We start from the raw sequence: 20,477 nt of genomic DNA, 5'->3' as shown, positions 1-20,477 counted from the left end.
CTGGGATTTTATTCTTCAAAAAATCGAGGTTTTGCTCAAGAAATCGTTGTAGATTTTCTTAAGAACACCATGAAAGAAGATTGAAGACGATGAACAGTAATCGAAGTGTATGTGTGTATGTGTGTGTTCATGATGTTGGATTAGTGTCTAAGCCCGTAACTATATTTGGTATGTACTTGACCCGGTTGTGCATGGTCTTTTTGGGTTGCCTTCACCGAAGCAACTTGACAGGGTAATTTGATGATAAAGAGAGGATAATATGATTTATTAATATATTATAGGAATAATATATTAAAGGAGAAATCATATTTATTTAGTTAGTCTTAGTCATAAATTAATTAGGAATTAATTTAGTGACTAAAAGAGACTAATTGAATAAAGGGGCATAAACTGTCAAATGTGTGATAATTGAGTTTTGGGCTGGGAAACCTAATGGACTAAAGGAGAACGAAATTATGATGAAGGATTATCATATTTTCGTCCAAGGCCTTATTCCAGAAGGTTCCTTGGGCTGCTTGGTGACTAAGCTGTCCATTAGGGTTTAGACTGAAACCCTAGCAGCCTACAGTATAAATAAGACCCATAGCCTTCAATTTTCGGCCACATGCTTCTCAAGAGAAACCCTAGGTCGAAATTAAGCATCCTCCCTCCTCTCTCAAATTTGCCTTCTTGCTTGTGGTGTTTGTAAGCCATTAGAGGAGTTACACTTGTGACTCTAAGCTCAAGAACAAGAAGATCCAAAGGATTTCAAGCCAATTTGTAACAATTGGCAAAAATATAGACTTTGGTAAGATAATATATATTAATATTTAATAACGAATATTGTATTATCCAAGGACTCGGAGAAAATGTGGTGCAATTTAGATAATAACTTGAGAAATTTACCTAAATATCTAAGATTACCACTAATAATGGAGTCTAACTTTATATATATATATATATATATATATATATATATATATATATATATATATATATATATATAATGAATTGTCTTGACTAGAAACGGCTTCATGAGAACAATTGAATAAAAACCGTTTGTTCAAATTATTACATTTACACGACTCCAGATAACGGAAAATGTTGATCTTGTAAACTTACTTACAATGGTTATAAGTGATACCATCAACGAACTTATATATGAAATTGAAATTTAATTAAATTAAGTCATTCATAAACAAACACGATGGAAAACAAATAACATCTTTACGAAACACTTAGACACACATAATTGCGCTTTAGACCATAAACATTACTATTATTTTATAAAAATATGATGCGGTATTATACAAGGAGTAATGAAAAATATTTTAACGTCCATTAAACATACACACTAGTATAAGTATTTAAATAATAAATACATGTAATCACTATTGTTATTTATATGAGTTGTCATGCAATAATAAATAAAAGAATGAGTAAATAAAAATGCCAAACATGAAGAAGTTACAGGAGCATGATTCGTGTACATCTAAAGAGATAAGGGAATAGAAAATTTTAAATAGGTTAAGATGGCTATAAGTTAGAAGAAAGAAATCACCTAATGCAATATTTAAATCTTTTCTTTTGCTTCCCATTCCATTCGTTACCCTCTCCTCCCTCACAATCCTTTTATTTATTTATTTTTCTAACTAAATTATTTGAAAAGCAACTAGAACTAGCAAGTGGGATGGTGGAACTTGCAAATTGCAAGGTAAACAAAAAAAAAATCATATAAAATTTTTATGCTATACGATCTAATAGAAATTTAGCAATCTTCTCACCCTCCCTCTTTCCCCTATAAATGTCGATACTTCCCCCTCATTTCTTCCTTACAAGTGCAGCTAAATGTCCTCTATATTACACTCAAATAACCATTAAAACTCAGCCAAAATGTTGTACTTTTCCTCACTTTATGAAACAGCAAAACATAAGCCAAAAAGAGGGTGTTATCCCTCCATTTCCAGCTACTATTCCAGCCCCTTTTCACATTCTTTTTGCTTAATATTTTCACCCTAAAATACCTCTAAAAGTTAGTTAATTTGCTGCACTAAAATAACTATTCAAAACAGTAGCCAAAGTACTCTTTTTTTTATATTTGTTGTGATTTTCAAGCCACATACTTCCCCAAAAGCATTCAAATTTCAAGCCTAGAACCGAAAACATCCCGACTTCCTCGAACCAAATACCGTCACGCGACAAAAGTGAGTATCTACGGCCCCATTTTATCTTTTAAATAATTTATGGGGGAGAATACACATGACAAATTGTTCTAGTTAAACTTACTAACACTTATTTAAGTTTAATGGCATTTTATGTTATATTTCTATTTATATTCCATTTTATGCTAATCTATGTATTTTAAATCGTATTATCGAACATGTCACAAAGAAATGCCATAATTTGTCTCATGCTAGAATTTACATAATGATTCATAAAGATATACATGTATTATTATTATTATTTTAAAGTGCATAGATCATTAACGTATAAAAATAATAACGCTAAACTCTTTACACAAATGGATGTCAGTTAAAGCTGCATATGTCCTAATGGTCATGACATAAACATAGATTATTCATACATATACAGTTTAATATATATATATATATATATATATATATATATATACACACACACATATATATATGGATGAATATGTTGTTACTATAAAATTTCGTGGGTGTTTTATGAATAAAAGTGAATATTAGGGCTGGCAATTCTCGACACGACCCGCGACACGACACGAAATAAATGGGTTTGGGTTGAGTTTTTCAACCCGCTAACCCGCCAACTTGTTTATTAAACGGTTCATATATGGGTTCCTCAAAAAATAAATGGGTTGACCCGCCAACCCGTTTATATTTTTAATAAAAAAATTATTTTATTTTTAAATGTATTTATGTATCAATTATTAATATTTAATAAGTATTATATAATATATACCATTGATTCATAGACCATTTGACCGTTTTGACATTTTGACTTGTGGTGGATGATCTAAGGTCGTAAGTCGTGACCTATAAGGCTAAGTCTGTAACATGTTTCTATGATGTTTTTAATTTTCATTTGGATGTTTAAGACTTAAATGTCTAAAATTCAGACCCACCAACCCAAATCTAACCCACGAACCCGCTAACCTGTAAACCCGTATAAATAAATGGGTTGGCGGGTCATATATGGGTTTATGTTCCAAACTCGCCAACCCGTGACCCGCCAACCTGTGACCTGTATATTTAAATGGGTCATGTTTGGGTTGACATATTTTGACCCACCAACCCGCCAACCCGCGACACGCCAACCCGAACACGACACGATTGCCAGGCCTAGTGAATATATTAACATACCACTTGAAGAGAATTGTTATCGAGATTATGAAAGCAATTATGATTTGAGTGATTAAAAAATAAGAACACGAAGAGTAAATATTAATCAGATCTTATATTGATAAAGACTGATTACAAGAATAAGCAGAAAGGATATTTGAGTTCCAAAAGTTATCCTCTACTTCTATCCTCAGTCCCTATTTATTGGGAACCTGGGTGTACAAAAAATATACTAAGTCTATTACAATACGCTTCGCATAAAACTGACTTAGTAAAATAACTAAAAATGCGAAACTAAACAAACACACTATTCAACTTTTACAATTTAACCTCTACAATCTCCCCCTTTGTAAACAGTCGAAGCTATTCAGTCCATAAGCCTTTGAACAGCAGAGTGAATTGTCTTTCGCACTTCTCCATACCAGGAAATCACCTTCTTGAGATCCTTCTTGTCTCCTTCATTATTCTTCTTGCAGCTGTTCATACGAACAATAAAGTGCGTATATTGCGAAGAAGTATATCTTTCAACTTCTGAGACCTTAAACAAAAATTTCTTGGGTTTTCCCTTCGTATCTCTTCCCGAAAACACAATGCCGAAAGGTTTCAGGCATATTTCCCCAACAACATACTTTGATAATGCTGACTGGGTTAAGGTTTCTTCCCAAGGGACGTTCACTTCCCTTCCCAAAGTAGTTGCCAATTCTTCATCAGTTAGAGCCAAACAATCGAAATAATTGTCAATATACGTCTTGACATGTGCGAACCCAATCTTAAACACTTCAGTCTCAAACCCTTTGAGATTATTCTCTTCTATATGTTTCAAAATGAGAGCCACTTGAATCAAATCATTGCAACTCATCAGAGGAAAGTCAGCTATTGTGAAGTCATACTGCTTGTTATCAGCTCGAATAACAAAGTAACGAAAATTCTGAAGCATGTCTTCAAACATCGTATCTTTCTTGATCGTTAACACCTTTTTGATCTTCATTAAAGACCATACTTCATCTGGATTCTTCCCCAATACAGCATGAAATATGATTTTCATGTGTATGTAATCATCAGGATTATCAAACTTCTCACTAATCTTGTATTGAGCTGTAATGAAGAGCATTTCGTTAATCGGAAAATCTAACTGACAATTGTCTGAATTCGCAATATCATAACCTCTCTTTGGCTTCTTCTCGAATTCATACATTTCCCTTCCCACAACTTTTGACTCTATAGTTTCATAAGAGTACAGCTTCGCAGGATCTCCTTTGTTCATTGTAGGAGGATCACTTGCCCTTTGCCTCATAATACTTTGGACTTGTCTCATTCTCTCTAACTCAGCATCTGCTTCAGCTTTCTTCTCCTCCTTCGATTTTTCGTACAAAATTCCTTTTCCTTTTCCCACAATATCAGTTTGAGGTTTCGAACTCAAACTTCCTTCTTTTTTCCCAATTGATATTCCTTTGGCAATTGGTCTTGTGGTTATTGTTGTTGAAGAAATTGGCATCGTAAGTATTAGAAGAGTAGATTTGAGCTGAGTAGATATTACTTTCCCCACTGTCTTCGCATCATCCTCTTTACTTAAATTTTTCTCTCCCCCTTGCACCCCTGTGAAAGCAGGTGGGGCACTCTTTGGTAGTAAAGAGGTGAAGTTCGCAATCGGAGCCAGTGCCTTCTGAATTGTTTGTTCCAAAGTATTAACCTTTAGAGACAAGAACTCAGGAGTGAGAATTTGCTGAGTTGAAGATTGCGAAACCACCGTTTTCAGCTCATTCACGAACTTGATCAACTGATCAAATTTCTCCTTGGTTTCTTTGTGGTTAGCTTCAAGGATAGGGTCAACAACAACTTTGTGCATTGCATTAGCAACCACATCAACCCGCTTTTGGACTTCAATATGTTGAGAAGTAATATCCCGAAGCTCCTTCGCAATTTCAGATTTCAACTCTTCAAGCTTAAAGTTGACATCCTCCCGAACTTTCTTTACATCCTGTACAAACAGAACATGGCGTTCTTTTGCAATAGATTGTAAATCTTTTACGACTCCATTGAATGAACTTCCTTGAGCTTTAATGCGAAGCTCATTGTTTTTGTCAGTCTGATCAACCTTATCCAATATTCGCTTCTCAGTAGCCTTAAGCATAATATCAACCTCCATTGCTGAGGTAGATGACATTCTGCCAAAATCAGCTTGTGACTGAATAATGGCATTCAACTTATGATTCAGGATTTTGAATTGCTTTCCTGTCATAAGCATATGATCAGGTATATCCTCCTCCTCTGAATCAAAGTGAATATCTTCAAGTACTCCTCCAAAAGCTCCTCCTTCGGTTTCATTATCAGACATGGGTTGCGAAGGTTGAGGAGTTTCAGGTGATTGTGAGGGAAATAGAGTTGTAAATGGGTTTTGTAGAGGATGATCAAAAATGGATGAGGTTGTGGAAGGTGTAGTAGTTGGAAGTGATACAGGTGGTAAAGAAATGGGTAATGTAACAGGTAGGCTAATTGGCAAAGTGGTTTCAACACTTGTGATAGGTGCCCCCGTATCAGATACGTTGACAACCATATCTAAAATAGGTACCTCCTCAGAAACTGATTTGGTAGTGACTATTTCAAGTGGAATGGGTTGTGAAGAAATTTGCGAAACATGTATATTAGACACAGGTGGAAGAGAAACGATTACCGGTGTAGAAACTGGTGGAGTGTCTGGAACCACCTCTTCATCTGAAGACTCATTGCGAATTATCAACTTTCACTTCTTCAACAATGTTTGTTGCATTTGTTTTGCAACATCTTGAGCACGTTGTCTCTTAGATCCTGGAGAGACAGGAGCTGGAATATTGCGAACTGTCACCCCCTTACTGCTCACTTCAGTCTTGCGAATCTTTTTCAATACCCCTGATTTTGAGGGTATTGTATCCTTCTTCGATTTTGGCGAGGTTTCCTCTATCTGAACCTCCTCCTCTTGACCCTGTTTCGAAGATTGAGCAGTTGCATCCTTCTTGATAGCCTTCTTCTTCTTTGGGGTTTTTGTGACATCCCCAAAATCACGGCCAGAAAAGACCGGTTTGTTTATGCTTTGTTTAAAAATCAGAGTTACATTTTAAATGAAAGTGTTGCGGAATTTGTCCCAAAACAAAAATATGATAAAGATTTATCAAAAGCATTTCCATAGAAATGTATTTCATTAAAAGACTCGGGATGTCATGTTCGTACAGATCAAAAGCATAAACAGTACAATATAAGCCTTACTCCATTATTTCATATCTACAGGCCTATATCCGTAATCCCTCGTCCAAAACATCACACCTATGCTCATGCGCCACTACCTGTAATACATAAAACTGAGTGGGTCAGGCTTGGGAGCCTGGTGAGCACATAAGGTTTTCAACCCACAATAAATAATTTTATTAACTTCATTAAATTAAACAAACCCGATTACCCGTTCCTGTTATCCTCACATTACGTCCCTAAGCATCTATCACAAGGGACCTAGTCTAAGGACTATCATCGGGATGGACACTATTGATAAGGGGATTCCTCAGCAATATATGTCCTTAAGGCAACCATGTGGGGGATGGAGTACATCTGGTGAGCACACAGTTCAAATAAACACACATTTCAAATAAACACCTATAGGTTGCGAGCCTGCTAGTGTTCCACTGGACTGTCTAGAATAGTCTGTGGTCATCATCTATACTCCGCTAGATGACTGGATCATCAATAACATCTATAACAAGGCCTCTCATTATTTTATTTAGTCACACAGCAACTATTACATCTACCCATGTTTTACCCAACACATTTTGTAGATATAAAATACACTACAGTTTAAATCATTGAAAACATGTATAAAACGTTCATCAAGCATAGATAGCAAGTATTCAGATAATATGCACACATAGCACGTAATTTATATAAAATACTTCATATCTATGTGTAAGCTGAAAGTAACTATGCACTCACTTGAAAGGTAGTGACTCAGCACCCGGACAACGCTTCGATACTGTAACAACGCAAATTTTCAAACAAATTTTTCATTTTTAAAATATAATTATTTCCATTCAAAACAAGGCATAAATAGTTTAAGTATTCTGTCAAATACAAATATTCAAAATCCCAAGATCATAAAAGCATTCTTCAGTGTGTATCGATCACGCCGGCGCCTTCCCACGGTCCTCGCTAGTACCTGAAACACATACATAACAACTGTAAGCATAAATGCTTAGTGAGTTCCCCAATATACAACTTACGCACATACGCCTTTCCAGGCCCTGACCTTCCGGTCATCAACACCACGCCTTCCGGTCCATAACATATTCGCCTTCCGGCCCATAACATATTGCCTTCCGGCCCACATAACATACATAGCACATATAACAAATATCTTACCACATATAGCATACATATCACATATCGTATCTGACCTTCCGGTCACACAGTCAAACCCTACCGGGTACAGTATAGTGAGAAGACTCACCTCGTGAATGCTGAAAGCTAGCAAATCCTGAAATCACTCGTGCACAATCCGACGAGCTACAACCTTCCTATACATCACATATCTCATTAACACATATATCTTCTAAGTGTGACTATCCCTAAGAAGTCAGACTTAGGTCAACTCTGGTCAACGGTCAACGGTCAGCTCGACCGGACTCGGCGAGTACCATGGCGACTCGGCGAGTCTAGACGTCCTCCAACTCTCTGGGATTCCCTATCTACTCGTCGAGTATCCCCCTTGACTCGACGAGATCCACGTGGAAGAATCGCGGGGCCACCCTGACTCCACTCGCCGAGCCTGAAGAACAACTCGGCGAGTCCCAGTGAACCTTCAAGCTACTCGCCGGGTCTGAAGAACAACTCGGCGAGTCCCAATAAATCTTCAAGCTACTCGCCGAGTCTGAGCATTGGACTCGGCGAGTCCATGCCATGCAGACGAGCAACTGCTTCCTGAAATACGTATGGTCCCGAGATATACAATCATGGGACTTTCTGGACTTCTAAACATCTTATTACTGGGGTATAAACGTCTGGGTAACAACATAATAACCCATCTAATCACTAAATGGGTTTCATAAACCCTAGATTCGTATACACATCAAAATAACAGAAATGGTCCGAGTATTACCTGAAAACGCACTCTCTGTGTCCCCAAACCTCAGGACTCGATCCTCCTTGATATTCCTTTGGCCAAACTCTTCTTCTTCTTGCCTAACAAGTTCCTCCAAGTTCCAATAGCTTTCTCTCCTGCTCTAGACGTCCACAACGATTAGGGTTCTTCTCAATCGGCCAAAAGACGGACTATGACGGCCTAAGAGGCGTTATATACGATCCAAAACCAAACGGCTAGGGTTTCTGCTGAACAGCGTCGACTCGCCGAGTCCATATCTGGACTCGTCGAGTCCAGTCGCGAACCCGCGACCAAGTCTGCGGTCCTACTCGGCGAGTCTGGCTCCAACTCGCCGAGTCCCTTCCTAAAATGCCCCCAAAAATAGTTTTAAAGCAATACCTGAAATTCCGGGCTGTTACAACTCTCCCCCACTAGAACTAGACTTCGCCCTCGAAGTCTCACTCTGCGAATAACTCCGGATGTTGCTCCCGCATCTCACGTTCCGGCTCCCAAGTCATCTCCGATCCCTTCCGGTGTTGTCACTGAACCAACACCAGAGGTACCTCCTTGTTTCGCAGAACCTTGATCTTCCGATCCCTGATAGCTACTGGTCTCTCGGCGTAATTCAGACTCGCATCCACCTGAATATCCTCTAACGGAACCACTGCCGATTCATCGGCTATACACTTCCTCAACTGTGATACGTGAAAGGTATTGTGAATCTGTCCCAACTCTGCTGGCAACTCTAGCCGATAAGCTACCCGACCTACTCTTGCAATTACCCGAAATGGACCTATGAACCGGGGTCCCAACTTGCCCCTCTTTCTGAACCGGATCACTCCTTTCCAAGGAGAAACCTTCAGGAGAACGAAGTCGCCAACCTGGAATTCAAGCTCGGACCGGCGTCTGTCCGCATAACTCTTCTGTCGGCTCTGGGCGGTCAATAACCTCTGCCTAACCTGCTGAATCTGCTCTGTCGTCTGGAGTACGATCTCTGTACTGCCCATCACTCTCTGTCCCACCTCTCCCCAGCAAATGGGAGTTCGACACCTCCTACCATACAACAACTCAAAAGGTGGCATACCAATGCTCGAATGATGGCTGTTGTTGTAGGAAAACTCAGCCAAGGGTAAATGCGCATCCCAGCTACCCCCGAAGTCTAACACACACGCTCTAAGCATGTCTTCCAATGTCTGAATCGTCCGCTCGCTCTGACCGTCTGTCTGGGGATGGTATGCGGTACTAAAATGCAATTTGGTACCCAGCTCCTCATGAAATTTCTTCCAGAACCTAGAAGTGAAACGCACATCACGGTCTGAAACAATCGAGATCGGTACCCCATGCCGAGATACCACCTCTCTCACATATATCTTCGCCAACTTCTCCGCTGAAGAACTCTCACTGATGGCAAGGAAGTGTGCACTCTTCGTCACCCTATACACAATCACCCAAATTGCATCAACTCCCCTGACAGTCCTCGGCAATTTGGTGATGAAATCCATAGAGATCTGTTCCCACTTCCACTCGGGAATCTCCAATGTCTGTAACTTGCCATGCGGTCTCTGGTGCTCGGCCTTAACCCTACGGCAGGTTAAGCACCTCTCAACGAACCATGCCACGTCCCTCTTCATACAGGGCCACCAATACTCTTTCCTCAAATCCAAATACATCTTTGTAGCACCGGGATGGATCGAGAATTTAGATCTATGAGCCTCTTCCATCAAGGTAGTACGCGTACCGCCCACGAATGGTACCCAAATCCGACCTTGAAACGTCAGAAGTCCTCGTCCATCCTTAACGAACTCTGAAATTAACCCAACAACCCGCTCTTTCTTCTGCATCTCGGATCTCACAACCTTGGCCTGCGCCCCACGAATAGCATCCAATACCGGAGTCATCACCGTCAGTCTCAGACATACATCTCGCAATGGAGTGCTCTCCGCCCTACGACTCAATGCATCGGCTACCACATTAGCCTTGCCTGGGTGGTATAGGATCTCACAGTCATAATCCTTAACCACGTCCAACCATCTCCTCTGACGCATATTTAGGTTGGGTTGATCCATCAAATACTTCAAACTCTTATGGTCCGTGTATATAGTACAACGAACCCCATACAGGTAGTGACGCCAAATCTTGAGAGCGAACACTACTGCCCCCAACTCCAAGTCATGCGTGGGATATCTCGCCTCGTGAGGCTTTAATTGCCTCGATGCATAAGCTATCACATGGCCCCTCTGCATCAACACTGCACCCAGTCCCGAAATCGATGCGTCGCAATATACAACAAAATCTTCCATCCCTTCCGGGAGGGCTAATACCGGGGCTTCGCACAGTCTCTGGCGTAGTGTCTCGAAGGAAGTCTGTTGCTCGGGTCCCCATGAGAATGTAACACCCTTCCGGGTCAATCTGGTAAGCGGCACTGCGATCTTGGAGAAATCCTTAATGAATCTCCGATAATACCCTGCCAACCCAAGGAAACTCCTGATCTCGGAAGGTGACTTCGGCACCTCCCAACTCATCACCGCCTCAACCTTGGCCGGATCGACCAATATCCCTTTCTGATTGACAACATGTCCTAGAAATTGGACCTCCCGCAGCCAGAAATCACATTTGGAGAACCTTGCATAAAGCTTCTCCGACCTCAATACCTCGAGGACCTCCCTCAAATGCTCCTCATGCTGCTCTCTAGATCTAGAATACACCAGAATGTCGTCGATAAATACAATCACTGACCGATCCAACATCGGTCTGCATACCCTATTCATGAGATCCATGAACACAGCCAGGGCATTGGTGAGCCCGAAAGGCATCACCACAAACTCATAATGCCCATATCGCGTCCTAAATGCTGTCTTCTGGACATCCCCATCCCGCACTCTCACCTGATGGTACCCTGACCTCAGATCGATCTTGGAAAACCAAGATGCTCCCTGCAACTGATCGAATAAATCATCGATCCTCGGCAACGGGTAACGGTTCTTGACCGTTAACTTGTTCAACTCCCGGTAATCAATGCACATCCGGTGTGAACCATCCTTCTTCTTGACGAACAGAATAGGTGCTCCCCATGGCGAGCTGCTCGGCCGAATGAATCCCTTCCCCAGCAACTCCTGGAGCTGCGAAGACAACTCTTGCATCTCTGGAGGTGCAAGACGATAAGGCACTTTAGCAATAGGCGCGGCCCTCGGAACTAGATCGATACCAAACTCTACTTGCCTCACAGGAGGTACTCCCGGCAACTCCTCGGGGAAAACATCTGAAAACTCGCGCACCACAGGAACCTCCTCAACTGATTTCGGTCTCTCGGAAACCTCCCGCGTATCCATCACATACGCCACAAAACCCTTACAGCCCTGCTGTAGACACTGCCTCGCCCTAGCGGCCGAACAAAAAGCTGATCCCGAACGGGTACCCTCGCCGTACACCGAAAGAACTCCCCCACTATGGTCTCGTATAGTCACCAACTGACGCTCACAGTCGATGACAGCGCCGAATCGGCTCAACCAGTCCATGCCCACGATGACACAGACATCACCCATCGCAATAGGAATCAGGTCAATCGGGAACTCCACCCCGAAAATCTCTAGCACACATCCCCGAAGAACCTCAGTGGCACAAATCACTTTCTCGTCAGCTATAGAAACTCTCAAAGGTCGACTCAACGACTCACGACTAACGCTGATATGCTGACTAAAGGCTAAGGACACAAAGGACCTACTCGCACCCGAGTCAAATAACACTAAGGCAGGCACAGAGTTCACAAGGAAAGTACCTACGCATATAATAACATAAGCATAACATCTCGACATTAAAATAAATACATGAATTACAACATACCTGCCACAACATCGGGCGCAGCGCGGACCTCCTCCGCAGTCAGCTGAAAGGCTCTCCCACGAGCCCTCGGGGCCTCGACCTTCACCGATCGAGTCTCAGTAGTCCTGGCAGTAGGTGCAGATCCCTGACAAAGCTGAGGGCACTCGACCTTCCGATGGTCGGTCTGGTTGCAATGAAAGCAAACCATAAACCCCTTGGGGCACTCCCTAGCAATGTGCCCCTCCTTGCCGCACTTGTAGCAAGCACCGGCTCGACACGCCCCATCATGACCCTTGCCGCACTTTCCGCAAGTGCGGCTCTTCGAACCTCCCGTCCTCGAATCGGCGGACTTAATCCGCTTGGCTGCCGGCTGAGACTGAGCCGGCCGCCGGTCTGCCTGCTGAGACTCGGCCTCCTCCCTGGCCTGAGTCTCCAACTCGATCTCACGCTTCCTGGCATTCGCCTGAAGCTCAGTAAAAGTATGGTAAGTGGAGTTTGACACAAACTCCCGGATCTCCCTCCTCAGAACACCCAAGTACCGGCTCATCCGAGCCTGCTCTGTGGCCACCAGCTCGGGGCAAAACATCGCCCTCTCATGAAACTTCCGCGTGATCGCCGCCACCGAGTCAGTACCCTGCTTGAGGGTTAAGAACTCCTGAACCAGTTGTTCCCGCTCCACCGGGGGAACGTACTCATCCCTGAACATGGTAGTGAATCCCTCCCATGTCACTGCCGTAGTTTCTGCCAAAGTGAAGTTCGCCGTCACGAACTTCCACCAGTCCTTCGCTCCCAGACGGAGCTGGTTCAAAGCGAACCGTACCCTCAGGTGCTCCGGGCATGAACAAGTGTAGAAGCACCCCTCTATATCTGCGATCCACCTCATCGCAGCAATCGGATCCTGCGTCCCATCGAACTCTGGTGGCTTCGTGTTGCTGAACTCTCGGAACAGCAACGAGTCACCCCCCTGTGGCCTAGCAGCGGCCACAGTTGCGGTAGCTGCAGCGGTTGCAGCCTCAGTCAATGCGGCGTACCGCTCATTGAACGTCTCCATCAGGGTGGTCTTAATAGACCCAAACATCTCCGGGATCTCAGCCCGGATCGCCGCCGCTACCTCCTCGTGAATCATTTGACGAATCTCCTCGTCACTCACACCGCTCGAACTCGCTCCGTGGCGTGGTCTAACCATGACGTCTCTGAAATACAACATAAAACTATCAGAGACTCCAGCGAGTGTAATCGCACTCGATAACGCAACCCTACTCAGTCTCCGATCTCCAGGGATTCTTACTTGGGCCTCCCCCTGACCCGGTGTCCTCGGTAGTACGGGCCCAATACTACCGACCACACCGCATCAGCGTTCATCCCAAGTCCTCCTCCCCAAACTCCGGATAGTGAGTACTCTACTTCTGATATGCACTATCTACCCGCATACTAGCAAAGCATCTCATATAGGCAAACTTCCCTAGACTACGGTATCACAAATCAGGCCACTCTAGTCCTATCATGAATACCTAGTCTTCTAGCATGCATAACAATTCATATCATATAATATTGTAAGGTATTTTGGGGATCTTTACCGTTCGGGCGCTGACTGATCGTACACACTGCTTCTTTCTTGCTTACCACAAAACCATTTACAAAGTTTATGCCTTTATTTAAAAAGTTTCCTCAAATCCTCGGTTTGAGTTCAGTTACTCCCGAAGGTGCACCCGAATCCCTCAAACCAAGGCTCTGATACCAATTGTAACAACGCAAATTTTCAAACAAATTTTTCATTTTTAAAATATAATTATTTCCATTCAAAACAAGGCATAAATAGTTTAAGTATTCTGTCAAATACAAATATTCAAAATACCAAGATCATAAAAGCATTCTTCAGTGTGTATCGATCACGCCGGCGCCTTCCCACGGTCCTCGCTAGTACCTGAAACACATACATAACAACTGTAAGCATAAATGCTTAGTGAGTTCCCCAATATACAACTTACGCACATACGCCTTTCCAGGCCCTGACCTTCCGGTCATCAACACCACGCCTTCCGGCCCATAACATATTCGCCTTCCGGCCCATAACATATTGCCTTCCGGCCCACATAACATACATAGCACATATAACAAATATCTTACCACATATAGCATACATATCACCTATCGTATCTGACCTTCCGGTCACACAGTCAAACCCTACCGGGTACAGTATAGTGAGAAGACTCACCTCGTGAATGCTGAAAGCTAGCAAATCCTGAAATCACTCGTGCATAATCCGACGAGCTACAACCTTCCTATACATCACATATCTCATTAACACATATATCTTCTAAGTGTGACTATCCCTAAGAAGTCAGACTTAGGTCAACTCTGGTCAACGGTCAACGGTCAGCTCGACCGGACTCGGCGAGTACCATGGCGACTCGGCGAGTCTAGACGTCCTCCAACTCTCTGGGATTCCCTATCTACTCGTCGAGTATCCCCCTTGACTCGACGAGATCCACGTGGAAGAATCGCGGGGCCACCCCGACTCCACTCGCCGAGTCTGAAGAACAACTCGGCGAGTCCCAGTGAACCTTCAAGCTACTCGCCGGGTCTGAAGAACAACTCGGCGAGTCCCAGTAAATCTTCAAGCTACTCGCCGAGTCTGATCATTGGACTCGGCGAGTCCATGCCATGCAGACGAGCAACTGCTTCCTGAAATACGTATGGTCCCGAGATATACAATCATGGGACTTTCTGGACTTCTAAACATCTTATTACTGGTGTATAAACGTCTGGGTAACAACATAATAACCCATCTAATCACTAAATGGGTTTCATAACCCTAGATTCGTATACACATCAAAATAACAGAAATGGTCCGAGTATTACCTGAAAACGCACTCTCTGTGTCCCCAGAGCTCAGGACTCGATCCTCCTTGATATTCCTTTGGCCAAACTCTTCTTCTTCTTGCCTAACAAGTTCCTCCAAGTTCCAATAGCTTTCTCTCCTGCTCTAGACGTCCACAGCGATTAGGGTTCTTCTCAATCGGCCAAAAGACGGACTATGACGGCCTAAGAGGCGTTATATACGATCCAAAACCAAACGGCTAGGGTTTCTGCTGAACAGCGTCGACTCGCCGAGTCCATATCTGGACTCGTCGAGTCCAGTCGCGAACCCGCGACCAAGTCTGCGGTCCTACTCGGCGAGTCTGGCTCCAACTCGCCGAGTCCCTTCCTAAAATGCCCCCAAAAATAGTTTTAAAGCAATACCTGAAATTCCGGGCTGTTATAGATACTCTCAAAACGATATTCCTTCGATAAAACCTAGTATCGATACCACTAGGGTTTAGTCTAACGATAACCGTGACAAATTAATAGTCTGACTATTATTATTATTATATAAGCGTTAATAACACTCAATATAACTCATAATAATAGCCCAAATAATTATTTTAAGGACCTAATAACATTCGTATAATCATTTAAAAGCTATATTAAAAGTTGCGTAAGCGTAGCACACTTACAGCGAATTTTATCGAAAACCGGAACTTAATTGGAGCAGCGTTTCGAAACCGAAAGGCTCTTTTTCTCGGGACTTCGGGAGCCTCGGGGCTTCCCTCGGGAGCTAGGGATTTTAACTAGGGTTTAGGGGTGGTTTGGGAGCTAGAGAGAGAAAGTATTTTAGAGTGAGAAGGAGAATGGTGTGAAAAATGAAGGGTGCCTCGCAGCTATTTATAGGCTGCTGGCTTCGGACTACGCTGGGCGTACTCCTCGGATAAGACCACCAGCTCGGACCCAGCTGTCTTGCACCCATCGGAGGGATCAGATCGGACCTACGCGGGGCGTAACCTCTTCAGACGCGGGGCGTACTGCGAGGGTGGCGTGTCACAATCCGAAGCGAAGCCTTGGTCAACAAGCAACGGCCCAGATGCAGCCACGTCATCAACCTTGCAACAAACTTCACAATTTGCACACTCAGCTTTTAAAATTCGTAACTTTCGCATACGAGCTCCGTTTTCACCATTCTTTATATCCACGTGAAGGTGGGAACGTACTCTACAACTTTCTTTTAGACTCCGTCGGCTAATTTTGACTCGATTTTAAATTTTATATTATTAACAGGCCGGGACAGGATTAGTCCGTTAAATTCTCATAACTTCTTCATCCGATGTCCGTTTTCGCCCATCTTTTTCTCATTACGCTACTCTTAACGAGATCTTCGATTCTCGTTTAGGTCGTGTCGGCTAAAAAGCACTCGATCTAATATTCGAATTTCGGGTTGTACACTGCTAACTCGAAACTTCGAAAAATCATAAATTCTTCATACGAAGTTAGATTTGGGCGTTCTTTTTATCGATGTTCTTAGTTTACATATTTTACGACTTTCGTTTAGATCTCTAAGGCTAAAACTCGCTCTATCGTAAATTCACTATTTACGCTTTCCGGTATCGTGTCGGTTCTGTCGCGAAACTTCGACGGGTCATAACTTCTTCGTTATAACTCGGATTTCGACGTTCCTTATATCCCTGGAATCCTTGTTTCGACCACTACAACTTTTTATAAGGATATCGGGCTTATCTCACACTTTAATTTTGATGCTTATTTTTATTCTTTATTACTTCAAAAAGAGTTAAAAGAGTTGACCTAGACTATTATATTGTCAAAAATGCTTAGCCCTGAAACCCGGGTGTTACAATTCTCCCCCCTTAGGTTGATTCCGTCCCGGAATCATGCATCAGCAAACAGATGTGGATAGCGACTCATCATGTCATCCTCTGTTTCCCAAGTGAGACTCGACCCATTCGAATGTTTCCATCGGACTAGAACTTAGTCGACCATCTTGCGTCGTAACTTCTTAGTCTTTCGGTCAACAATTGCCTCAGGCTCTTCGATCAGCCTTTTGTTCTCATCCATCCTTAACTTTGAGATTGGAATTATGTCGGGAACATCTCCCGTGAATTTCCTCAAATAACACACATGAAAGGTGTTATGAATACCATTGAGTTCTTCGGGTAATTCCAGCTTTAAGCTTGGTTCCTAATCTTTTGAAGAACTTTGAACGGTCCAATAAACCTTGGACTCAACTTTCCTTATTTCCTAAATCGTATAAGTCCCTTCCACGGTGAGACCTTTAGCAAAACCGAATCCCCAACTTCGAAGGTTATCGGTCGTTTTTTCTTGGCAGCATAGCTCTTCTGACGATCCTGGGCTGCTAACATTCTTTCCCTAATCACCTTCAACTTTTCAGCAGTCTTATGGACTATCTCGGGGCCCATAAACTGCTTCTCTCCGACTTCAAGCCAACAAGACGGCGTACGACACTTTTGTCCATACAAGGCTTGGTAAGGTGCCATCTTGATGCTCGAGTGAAAACTATTGTTGTAGGAGAATTCTACCAGAGGTAAGTGCTCGTCTCAATTCCCTTGGAATTCGAGGGTACATGCTCTCAGCATATCTTCCAATGTCTGAATCATTCTTTCGCTCTGACCATCAGTTTGCGGATGGTAAGCCGTACTCAAACATAATTTCGTACCCAATTCCTCTTGTAAACTCCTCCAAAACCTTGACGTGAAACGACTATCACGATCTGATATAATCGTAAGAGGAACACCATGAAGTCTTACAATTTCCTTCACGTAAGCATTTGCGAGCTTATCCATAGACCACTTCTCGTTGGCTGCTATGAAGTGTGCACTCTTGGTGAAACGATCCACAACTACCCAAATCATGTCGTGTCCGCTCTTCGTCCTGGGAAGTTTAGTCACAAAATCCATGGTGATGTTTTCCCATTTACCCATGGGTACAGGTAAAGGTTCTAAACTCCCATACGGTTTCTGATGTTGTGCCTTAACTCTCGCACATGTCACACACTCGGCCACATACTTCGCAACATCGAGCTTCATCGTCGGCCACCAGTAGTGGGGTTTTAGGTCCCTATACATTTTAGTGCTACCGGGATGAATTGAGTACATGGTCTTATGTGCTTCTTCCATCAGAAGATCTCTTATTCCTCCCGTCTTAGGTACCCAAATTCGATCTTGGAATACCTTCAGTCCTCGACTGTTTGTAGCGAACACTAACGTTCTTCCCAAACGTTCTTACTTTCGATCATTCTTCTCTAAAGCTTCTTCTTGAGCTTTCCTGATACTTTCCACAATCGTCGAGACGACTTCAATTCTTAATGCTCTTGGCCTTTTCCTTTCGAGATTGACTTTCCGACTGAGAGCATCAGCAACAATATTTGCTTTACCTGGGTGGTAAAGTATCTCACAGTCGTAGTCCTTGAGTAGTTCTAGCCAGCGTCGTTGCCTCATGTTCAACTCCTTCTGATTAAAGAGATACTGGAGACTCTTATGATCAGTGAAGAGCTTGCACTTCGTGCCGTAGAGGTAATGCCTCCATATTTTTAAGGCAAATACTACCGCTGCCAACTCCAGATCATGAGTGGGGTAGTTCTTTCATGCTCTTTCAATTGTCGAGACGCGTATGCTATCACCTTTTCTCTTTGGGTCAGAACACAACCCAACCCGACTCCAGAAGCATCACTATAAACCGCAAAGTCTTCAACTCCATCGGGTAGAGAAAGTATCGGTGCTTCACATAATTTCTTCTTTAGCTTCTCGAATGCCTCATCGTGCTTGTCACTCCACGTATACGTAGCTCCTTTATGAGTCAAAGCTGTTAATGGAGTAGCTATCGAAGAAAAGCCTTGGATAAATCGTTGATAATATCCGGCTAATCCTAGAAAGCTTCGAATCTCCGTGGGACTCTTTGGACGTTCCCACTTCATCACAGCCTCGATTTTTGCAGGGTCAACCATTATTCCCTCCTGGTTAACAACATGACCCAAGAATTGGACTTCCCATATCTAAAAGTCGCATTTGGAGAACTTTGAAAAAAGCTTCTCCTTCATCAACACTTCTAATATTTCCCGTAGATGCTTGCCATGCTCCTCTTGGCTTTTCGAGTAGATGAGAATGTTGCCGATGAATACTATCACAGATTTACCGAGGAATGGTTTACAAACCCTGTTCATCAAATCCATGAATGTTGCTGGAGCATTGATTAGTTCGAACGACATAACCAAGAACTCGTAGTGTCCATATCTTGTTCTGAATGCAGTCTTCTCAATATCCTGCTCTCTCACCTTCAGCTGATGATATCCTGACCTAAGATCGATCTTTGAGAAGTAGCTCGAACCTTGCAGCTAATCGAATAGGTCATCAATCCTCGACAATGGATACTTGTTCTTCACCGTTGCCTTATTCAGCTCTCGGTAGTCTATACACATTCTTATACTTCCATCCTTCTTCTTCACGAATAACACCAGAGCTCCCCAAGGTGATGAACTAGGTCGAATGAAACCGTTGTCCAACAGCTCCTGAAGTTGCGTCATAAGCTCCTTCATCTCCGTCGGTGCTAATCGGTAAGGTGCCTTTGCTATCGGTGTTGTTCCTGGTAACAAGTCTATACGAAATTCCACTTGCCTATCAGGTGGTAATCCAGGAAGATCTTCGGGAAAGACTTCCGGATAATCACACACAACCGGTATATTCTGCACCTCTTTCTTCTCCTTCTTAGCATTGATTACGAATGCCAAGTACGATGCACATCCTTTGGACAAACATTTCCTGGATTTCATCAGGGAGATGATTCCAGAATTCACTCTGCGTTTGTCCTCGTATACCATAAATGATTCCTTTCCGGGTGGGTTTATCCTTACTATTTTCTTTCGGCATTGAATCTCAGCATCGTTGGCGCTAAGCCAATCCATACCCAAAACGATGTCGAAACCGTTTAACTCTATGGGTAATAGCTCTTCGTGGAATTCGTTTCTGTTTAGGTCAATGACGATGTTCCTAATACGATTACTAACAGGTACGAATTTTCCACTGTCAACTTCTACAATCAGGGCATTATCTATTTTTTCTACAGGCAATGCTAATTTCCCACCAAATTTGTGCGACACAAAAGAGTAGTTGGCTCCAGAATCAAATAGTATATTTGCAGGCAAACCATTTACAAGAAAGGTACCTTAAGCGACGTCTGCTGCCTCCTTCGCTGCCTCGAGCGTCATTTGGAAGGCTCTCGCCTTCGGCTTCGGTGGAATGTTGGGCCTTCCCGCATCTTTCTTCTTTGGGCAATCCTTGGCAACGTGCCCTTCTTCACGGCACTCGTAGCACACCCTCTTGTTGGTGGTGCACTCATTGGCATAGTGCCCCGTTTTCCCGCACTTGTAGCATGTTACTTCCTCACCACATTTTCCCGAGTGCTTCTTCTTG

Source organism: Lactuca serriola, chromosome 7 (genome assembly GCF_051521515.1).
Source record: "Lactuca serriola cultivar US96UC23 chromosome 7, Lser_US96UC23_V15, whole genome shotgun sequence".
NCBI lineage: Eukaryota > Viridiplantae > Streptophyta > Magnoliopsida > Asterales > Asteraceae > Lactuca > Lactuca serriola.
The sequence above is the reverse complement of the archived record's forward strand: the minus strand, read 5'-3'. Positions refer to the sequence as shown.